The 8,786-nt window shown below is 34.7% G+C and overlaps 1 long non-coding RNA gene across 1 annotated transcript; it reads left to right on the forward strand.

Moving 5' to 3' along the window:
• Positions 1 to 999: 999 nt before the first annotated feature.
• Positions 1,000 to 6,216, forward strand: LOC142642869 (uncharacterized). The gene is made up of 4 exons (XR_012845755.1): positions 1,000 to 1,278; positions 2,205 to 2,387; positions 4,840 to 4,954; positions 5,710 to 6,216. It is a non-coding gene; the product is annotated as an uncharacterized LOC142642869 (long non-coding RNA).
• The last annotated feature ends 2,570 nt before the right edge of the window (positions 6,217 to 8,786 follow it).

An 8,786-nucleotide genomic window follows, 5' to 3' on the forward strand; every position in this document is an offset into this window, starting at 1 on the left:
TTCAGAATTGAATAGGTCTGGGTTTGGAGCGATAGTCTACAACGACAAGGGAGAGATGATGGCTGCAATAACTTCCAATGGGCCGAAGGTAGGTAACAGTGATGAAGCCGAAATGCTTGCTTGTTGAAGAGCTTTTGAATTCGCTGTAGACGCTAGTTTCTCAAGGCTAGTTATTGAAGGCGACAACATCAATGCCATACAAGCCATTTCATCACCATTGGTTAACCTTTCATTGTTAGGGAATGTGGTGGCACTACTAAAAACGTGTTTTGTAGCCGCGTTTTTGAGCTGCGTTTAATAAAAACGTAGCTCCAGGGGGTACTTTGAGCTGCGTTTCTGGAAAACGCAGCTCCACCCCTAGTCCAAATCCACGTTTACTAAACGCGGCTATAGCCCCTTCTTGGAGCTGCGTTTTCTACATGCTAAGACTGCGTTTAGCTGGGTAGGATTGAAGCCACGTTTTAAAAAATGCGGTTCTAGACCCATTTGGGGAATTTTTTTTTTCCTTTTTTCAATATATCTAGAGCTGCGTTTCTGCTTCAAAGATGCTGAGAGTTGCGTTTGTCTAAATGCACCTTTAACATATCTAGAGCTGCATTTAACAAACGCAACTTCAATATTTATAGAGCTGCATTTGATTGAACGCAGCTTTATACAATCTAGAGCTGCATTTATTAAATGCATCACCAGATATGTTGAAGGTGCGTTTGATAAAACGCGGCTTAGTTTTAAGAGGGTGTTTGGATTGCGCAAACGCGCGTCTATGTCTAAGTTTTTTTTTTTTTTTTCTCGAGCGTCTCATGGATCATGAACAGTTTTAGGCCGATAAACAGTAATTTTTGGCATGAATAGAATTTTTTACATATTTATAAATTATTTTGTTACAGTGTTTTCAATTTTTAATTTTCAGCAATAAGTTTCATGTAAACAGACCTAAGTATAAATAAATAAAAATTCCCTCGACTCCACGTAATTGAAAAAAACCCTAAAGCTGCCTCTCGGTCCCTAAATCCCTCAGCTCATTCTCAACTGTCAAAAACCTCTCGATCCAACGCCCTCCCCTCCTCCCCTCACTTCCACCCTCTCCGAATCCCCTTCCTCCCTCCGCTCTTCCCTCACCGGCGCCGACAAAGCCCAATCCTCCATCACCGTTGACCTGTCACTGCCAACCTCCACTTCACCGCCGATCATCCTCACCGTGCCGCCACCGTTGTGTTGCAGTGCTGCCGCCGACGATTTGGCTAGCACTCCAGCCCGCCGATCCTCTCACTCTTCAAGGTATTTGGTTGGGGTTTGATTTGGGTTTTTGATTCGGGTATTTGCGTTGCAATGATTTGTTATGTTGCTTGTTTGTTTTTGATTTCTGGGTTTCGGTCCTTTAGGAATTTGAATGCTTGGGGATTATGGTTTTTTGGGTCCTAGGGTTTTCGTTTGAACAAGATTGGTAATTTTGGCTTTTGGGTTTCTTTATCTACGTTTCAATTTACACTATAAAACTTGTTTAATCCGAATTGTACTAGTATACCTACTAATGTTTTAAAAATTTTCTCTCTCTTTTCCTATTTTCAAAGGCCTCTTAATATTTTAATTCTGTTTTCTGCTGCATTCTGAAACCACAAAACCAAAATGTTCCAGGGGGATATAGGAACTTATTAACCCTGCTCCCCGCTCAAGAAAAAAGAACAGAAAAGAGCTCAACAATTAAAAATTAGCATCTTTCTAAATCTATCTATTCTTACTGCACCGCTTACTTTGCTAATGAATCTTCTTCCTAGAGTTCTGCCTTTCTAAAAAATTGTCTTTAAGCAGCCCCACTTTATTGCCCTTCACGTATTTGCACACTAAAGTACTTATTTAATGTCAAATTTAATGGCTTGCCTTTGTTTTCTATTTTGTGCCTTCTTTGGAATTAAAGATTTTTTTTTTCTTTAGGCAAACTGATCTGCCCAAAGGTTTTGACTGTATTTGGAATTTTAAGTTGTAATAAGGTGTGCAGTGGCGTGAACAACTGAACATTGCACACTGCTATCTTAGTATATGGAGGTGGTTCTGTGTTGGGAAAAAAATCTTTGGTTTCTCTTGTTTATCTTTATTTTTCTATTTTTGTTTTAATGGTTAGTTCCATAGCATCTCCCGTAGAATAACCTTGTCTTGATAGGGGGAGAATTTTATGATTTCTTATGTGGTTGAAAAATGTTATCCAGATTGAGGAAAGAACTCTTGGAAGTGTAGCTGCTGCTCAACTTCTAGAAAAATTGAAACCACCCTATTGGTTTTCGGCTCACCTACATTGCAAGTATTATGCTCTTGTTCAGCATGGGGAAGGTGGCCCAGTGACAAAATTTCTTGCACTTGATAAGTGCCTTCCCGGTCGCCCATTTTTACAGGTATATAAGGTGATAGTCGTCTAAAGGGCCTTTCTTTTAGTCAATGCTGAAGGCTAAACTTGTGGCATTCACTTTACTGTTAGATACAATCCCTTTCAATCTGTCTCCAATCATTCCTTTTCTGGTATAATTATGAATCTTTAGACTATTTTGACTGTTTTCATTTTGCATTTTGAAACCTTGGATAACAGGTCCTTAACATGCATTCCTCTAATATGTGTTTACGGATGGTGTTTTCTTATATTATTTGTCACATGTGATTGTCTCTATTTGCTGAGTTTTGAAAAGAAAATTAATGAGATTGAAGAAGGCTTTATACCCAAAAAATAATTGATGAGTTGTTTCTTCAAATTAATCTAATCTAATAAGAAAGGATGTTTACTTAGGGGTTGAGAAATGGAGATAGTAATGGTGCTCATATGGAGAAACTTATCAAGGGGAAATGTGAGCTATATTTTGTACAGCTTCAGATATCATGTCCTGTATTTAGGTGGGGTGTTATGTTGTCTAGTCCAGCTTGTAATTATTTTCCCCAAGAATATATTATTGAGAAGTATGACAAGATGGACAGGGATTTTAACATGTATCATGCATGTCTACATCTTACATAACCTATGTAATTATACACATTCTATATGTTTCTTGCATTTATGTCTATGTTCAATTTTTTGAATGATGTGCATGTTGCCATGCCTACAACACCTTAATTAGTGTCTTGTGTTTATGATTGTCATGTACTCTGTACTGAACATCTTGATAAATTTCTAGTTACTGGGTTTGCCAATTATTTTCCATTTGATTCCTTGCTATATATATATATATGATATTTTTATAGACGTTAAATAAAAAATTAAACTATGTGCAAATAATAGGAGAAAGGCACACAACTACAATAAATTTGTGTGTGCAAATCAATAAATTTGTTATGAAGTCTTTTTTATTTTTCTGTTCAAATAAAAGAGGATCAGTCCTTAAAGCTTAAATGCAAGACTTGATGGAAACATGCAAAACGGATTACTAATTTGTCTCTCATTTGGGCTTAAGTTGACAATTGATAAGACTCATGATTAGATGATTATATATATTACGCAGACACATACATCTATTCATGAGGGGGCTGTGTTTCAAAAACCAAAAATAAACCCAATTTTAAAGCTCAAATATGCAAGACTTGATGTGGCTTCTTAATTTGTCTCTCATTTGGGCATAAGTTGGCAATTAGATTAGAACCATGATTAGCTATGACAATATAAATATATATATAGACACACACACACGTATGGTGATATGTATTGGTTAGCCAAGTGAGATAGCTATGATTGCAACACCTGGGTGGGGGTGGAGGGGAAGCTTTTGATGATGCTGGCTTCTTTAGCCAACAGAGCACTGAAAGGGACTCACAATGCTATTCCTTATTGTCAAACATTAGGAATAATAATTTGATATTGTCTTTCAACCCTCCCCCCCCCCCCACTCCCAAAAGAAAAAAAAGGTTTAGTTGTACCTTGTTTTCTAAATTATTCTGCAATTATAATGCCTATTATAAACTTCAAAGTCTAAACTATCGTTATTTAGAACTTTACCACCTACCCTTGGGATTTATGTTAAATTCAAAGGGAACAAAATAAAAATAAAAAAGCATGTCTAACATAAATTTGAATTTTCCATTAAATTTTGACAAACAATTCTTATGACATATTGGCATAATCTTATTTCTTGTATTCAATTCTTCATACTTTTGAATTACTGTAACACTTATCTACACTTTATCATGTTCTAAATATAATACATACAACATTCAACAAATTGAGTGTGTGACAAATTAATCCAAACACTATGTGCTTCAATGGCCAATTCCTCAATCATATTGCCTTGGTTGAAGTGATTGAAGGTTTGGATTTCAGCACACTTGTTAGGCAGTATAATGGGGCCAAGACCTTTCTCAAGTGAGCGTTTTCTCAAAGTGAAGTGGGCATTTTCTTTGTAGCTTTGCTCTGGGGGGAAGATGTGTATAATGTCTTTTTTTTTTTAAATGATATTATAATGGCACAACTTTAGCAATACACTGGTTTGTATCTATATACACATGCGTTCCTGTGTGGGCATGCACCATGCATTTTAGATAACATGTAATGTAGATTTTTATTTTTAGCAGAAGATGCATCCATATTATTCCATTTTTATGTGCGTGCATTGGTGCATGCGTGTGTGCCTTACTATGCATGTATTCGTTCGCACACACTGGATAAAATTAATTCAGATTTTATTTATATTTGTTAGGGGAGACATTCAACGGCATATTATTCCATTTAAGTCTTACCCATTCTGTCTGTGTAGATGTGGGTGTGATTGTATTTGCATCTACCTCAACTTAGATCTGTAAAAATTTCAGTATTGGAAATACAGGTTTTTATACTTATTTAATTGAAGTGTTTTCCTTTCATAAGAGCAGGACTGGCAGTGGCAGGATAAGTGCTTGTGGAGGTAATGGATATGGCGGTGGCGGTGGTGGAAGAGTTTCAGTTAATGTTTTCAGCAGGCATTATGACCCAGAAATTTTGTGCATGGTGAGACTCACTATGTTCTTTGGCTATGGTTAGCTCCCTCTATATTTTCTTGATAAGTAATTATTAGAATTGAAGGGAAACCTCATGTACACGGTACACTGGATGAGTACATTACAACAAAAAAGAAAAAGAATGATGCAGCAAGAAAAACTTAGAGCTGAAGTAGTTCTGATATGTGCTTATTGAGCTGTTAACAAAATTGGTAAAGAGCTTAAAATTTAAACAAAAGTAGAAGAAGTTGTAGTCTTGAAGGAAAGCAGTCTTTAAAAAAAAAAAAAAAATTTATTTTAATATTATAAGTAATTGAAGACGTTTATTGAAGAGAGAGAGGAAAAAAAAAGTGCTCCCCATGTACAAAGGAAGTTACTTGGGAAACTAAAATATATCATCTAAAAGTTGAATATACCTAAAATTTCCTTCAAACTATGGACTCCCTTCTTCTCTTGCACATGCATCACCACCCATATACACGTGGAATTGTGTTTGTAACAGTTAGTGGAGGTTCATTTGGATGTTTTGATTCCTTCTCACTGAGTTTATCAATAAGGTCACTGACAAGTGACAACAAACTAGATTGAAAGAGCTCTGGCCCTTTTCGCTTTTTTGATGTTGTAAATCTATGTTTTTAGCATTTTCAGTAAGTTAATGCAATGATACATCGCTCTTTCCAATTCTATTCCATGTGAACCATATTTGCTGCTGTTGGTGCTTCTAGTGTCCTTTCAATTTATGGAGTTCATTATTAACTCCCACAGGATTGCTGAGAGGCTTCATAGCAGATTATGGTGTGCCATTGATGGTTGTAGTTTGGACAGCTATTTCCTATCTACCAGCTGGAAGTGTTCCAAAAGGAATCCCAAGACGACTCTTCAGTCCAAATCCATGGTCACCAGGTGCATATGAGAATTGGACTGTCATTATGGTACGTGATTCTGGAAAATTGTATATTTATATGCCCTTTAGCTTGATATTTTTGTTCCTTTATAATACTTATAGTTAGAAGAGTATGTTAAATGGCTTAACCTAAAACTTGACTATATTTCAGTATAGGCTATAGAGCCACAAACTAACATGGTAGAATGAACTGACCATTCACTTTTGTTTTTTAATTGAAAAAGGGCAAACAAAAAATTGCAATGTTAAAATTGTTGTGTATAAGTTTTCACATGGTTGGGAACTGTTGAGTGTTGGCAATTGTTTTGTTGGTTCCAATTGGTTGCATATGTTGAGTGTTTTGGGCAAGAATTATAGATTTAATGGAAAAAAAACAGGGGAAAAAACCTATAGCCGCGTTTTAAAAAACGCGGCTATAGAAAAAACCAATGTAAGGGTCTTTAGCCGTTTGTAAACACGGTCAAAGATGGCCTATAGCCGCGTTTTAGAAAACGCAGCTACAGGGCTGAGCCTACAGCCGCGTTTTAATAGGTCTTAGCCTATACCCACGTTTTTAACGTAGCCCAAACCGGGTCTATAGCCGCGTTTTCTTCAAAACGCAGCTATAGTTCCCGTATCTATGCACTGAAAAAACACAACTATAGGGACTAAAAAACGTAGATATAGGGTGATCTGAAGCCACGTTTTTAAAAATGCAGCTTCAGGTCCCGCTGGGGGCTATTGTCGCGTAGGATAGGCCGCGTTTGAAAATGCGGCTCGGACCCTAAAGCTGCGTTTTTAGGGTCTATAGCTGTGTTTTTCAAATGCGGCTGTAGCCCTCGTTTTTTGTAGTGTGGATGATATTCGCCATTTGATCCGTGAATTACATTGGGTGAGTATAAGCTGTATAAGGAGAGGTGGAAATAAGGTTGCACATGTACTTGCACAACATGCGAGAAATAGCTTAGATGATTTGTATTGGATGGGGGACTTTCCTCCACCTGCTATGGAAGCCCTGTACCAAGATACTATCTTATTAAGAATTAATGAATGTTTTGTTTTCAAAAAAAAGAAAAGAAAATTAAACACATACATTAAAGCATGCTACTCTATTAAATATATAGTGATGAAATTATAAATAAATAAATGTGAGTACCGCTGGCCGTGTATATGATGACTCTATCCAAAAGATAATTGAGCTTAAGCTAATGAAGAAGCAAATAGCTTATATATGTTTATGTTGTTATATGTGTGTGTGTGTGTATATATATATATATATGAATTTATCTTATATCTTATATTAGCACTTTTTTATTATAATACTGTTATATAAAATAAAGTGTTGTTTCCCTAGACTTTTGAGCTTTTATATAAATGAAATGATGAAATATTTATTTAGAGTCAAAAGTCTAGATATACATCGAGGGGGATGGGACTAAAGCTCAAAGAAAATAAATTACCTATAAGGATACCCTACCTAAGGACTGGAGATCCCAAGAACTAGGTTCAAAGGGAAGAACAAATCCTAGAGTATTTTGTATAGCATGCACTAAATTTTGAGTACAAGTACTCTTGTCCCTCCCTATGATGTAAGTACATGTATCTCGTAACGTTAAGTAGGATGAGTTTTCTATTTAAAACTCATAATGTGATCTATAGCTCTTATGAGTGAGATGCTAGAGTTACAAGAGCATCCTTGATAGATACACCTAAGTGAGCATGGAAGTGAGTCAACTTCCTTTGAGAATATGGCTAATTCTCTAAGTTGCTCATGATAGCTGGGATCAAGCACAAGGTCGTAATGTGCTGGCTTAGAAGCTCATGGCAGAGTACTAGAATATTATATGTGCGATGCAATGTCTTGTTTCCACACAAAAAGTCATAGTTCAAGACTTAGTTCACTATTGACTTTGGAACAACATTGCTGAAACACTAAATGTTCAGGCCATTGGCACCCTCTTTATGCATAATGTTCTATCTTAACCCAAAAAATATTTACATTTGTTTTATCTATGATTTTATAAAAATAAGTGGGGGATTGTTGGACTTTTTTTATAAAATTCAAAATACTATATACTTATTATTATTTTTAACTATTTATTAAGAGTTGGCTGCCTAGTAAATGTTAGTGGCTAACGTTTTTCTATTATACAATCTTAATTCATTGCTATTAACCATTACCTTAACTAGCTTGTAACCCCATGCATATGCATGGATACACTTAAAGATATACAATAAAATGCATAATATAATTCCTATAAATATAATTTAAATTATATTGATAGTCATTTTTATATTTTGTTACCTCTTTAAAAAAATTTGTAAGGATATTATAAGGTATAAAATGTAAATTTTTTATTTAAAAAAAAAAATTTATTGTGAAGCACTATTTTTTAACAATTCATTTATTCTAGACTTTTTAGTTTTTGTACTTAATAATTCACTTAGATGAATATTTATGATGTGGTCCTACATTTGATTCTAAAATTAAGAAATAAAACTCTTTAAGAATAAATGATTTAGGACACGTGGCACAAAATTAGAATTCTAATTTGAGTTTTTCTCATCTTCACCTATTTTATATATATATATATATATATATATATATATATATATATATATATATATATATATATATATATATATATATATAGATTGGTTGAATTTGTACATTTTTTATGTTACCGTTGGCATTGATATATTATGATTCAATATAATTACTTTTCACTATCTATTTTAAGGATAATTATAACAGCAATAAAGAAAATTCAAAACCTAAATAAGCATGATCTTTGTTGTACAGTTTCTTTAGCCAATATGAATATGCAGCCAACATGTCCGGTTTGTTGATGTGAGAAAATCAATTTTCTTATGGACACTATTTTCATGTAAAAAGAAAATTCCCAACATATTTGTTGAGTAAAAATTCTAGTTTCATGAAAATAATATGTCCTTATAT

Source organism: Castanea sativa, chromosome 7 (assembly GCF_040712315.1).
Source record: "Castanea sativa cultivar Marrone di Chiusa Pesio chromosome 7, ASM4071231v1".
Classification (NCBI taxonomy): domain Eukaryota; kingdom Viridiplantae; phylum Streptophyta; class Magnoliopsida; order Fagales; family Fagaceae; genus Castanea; species Castanea sativa.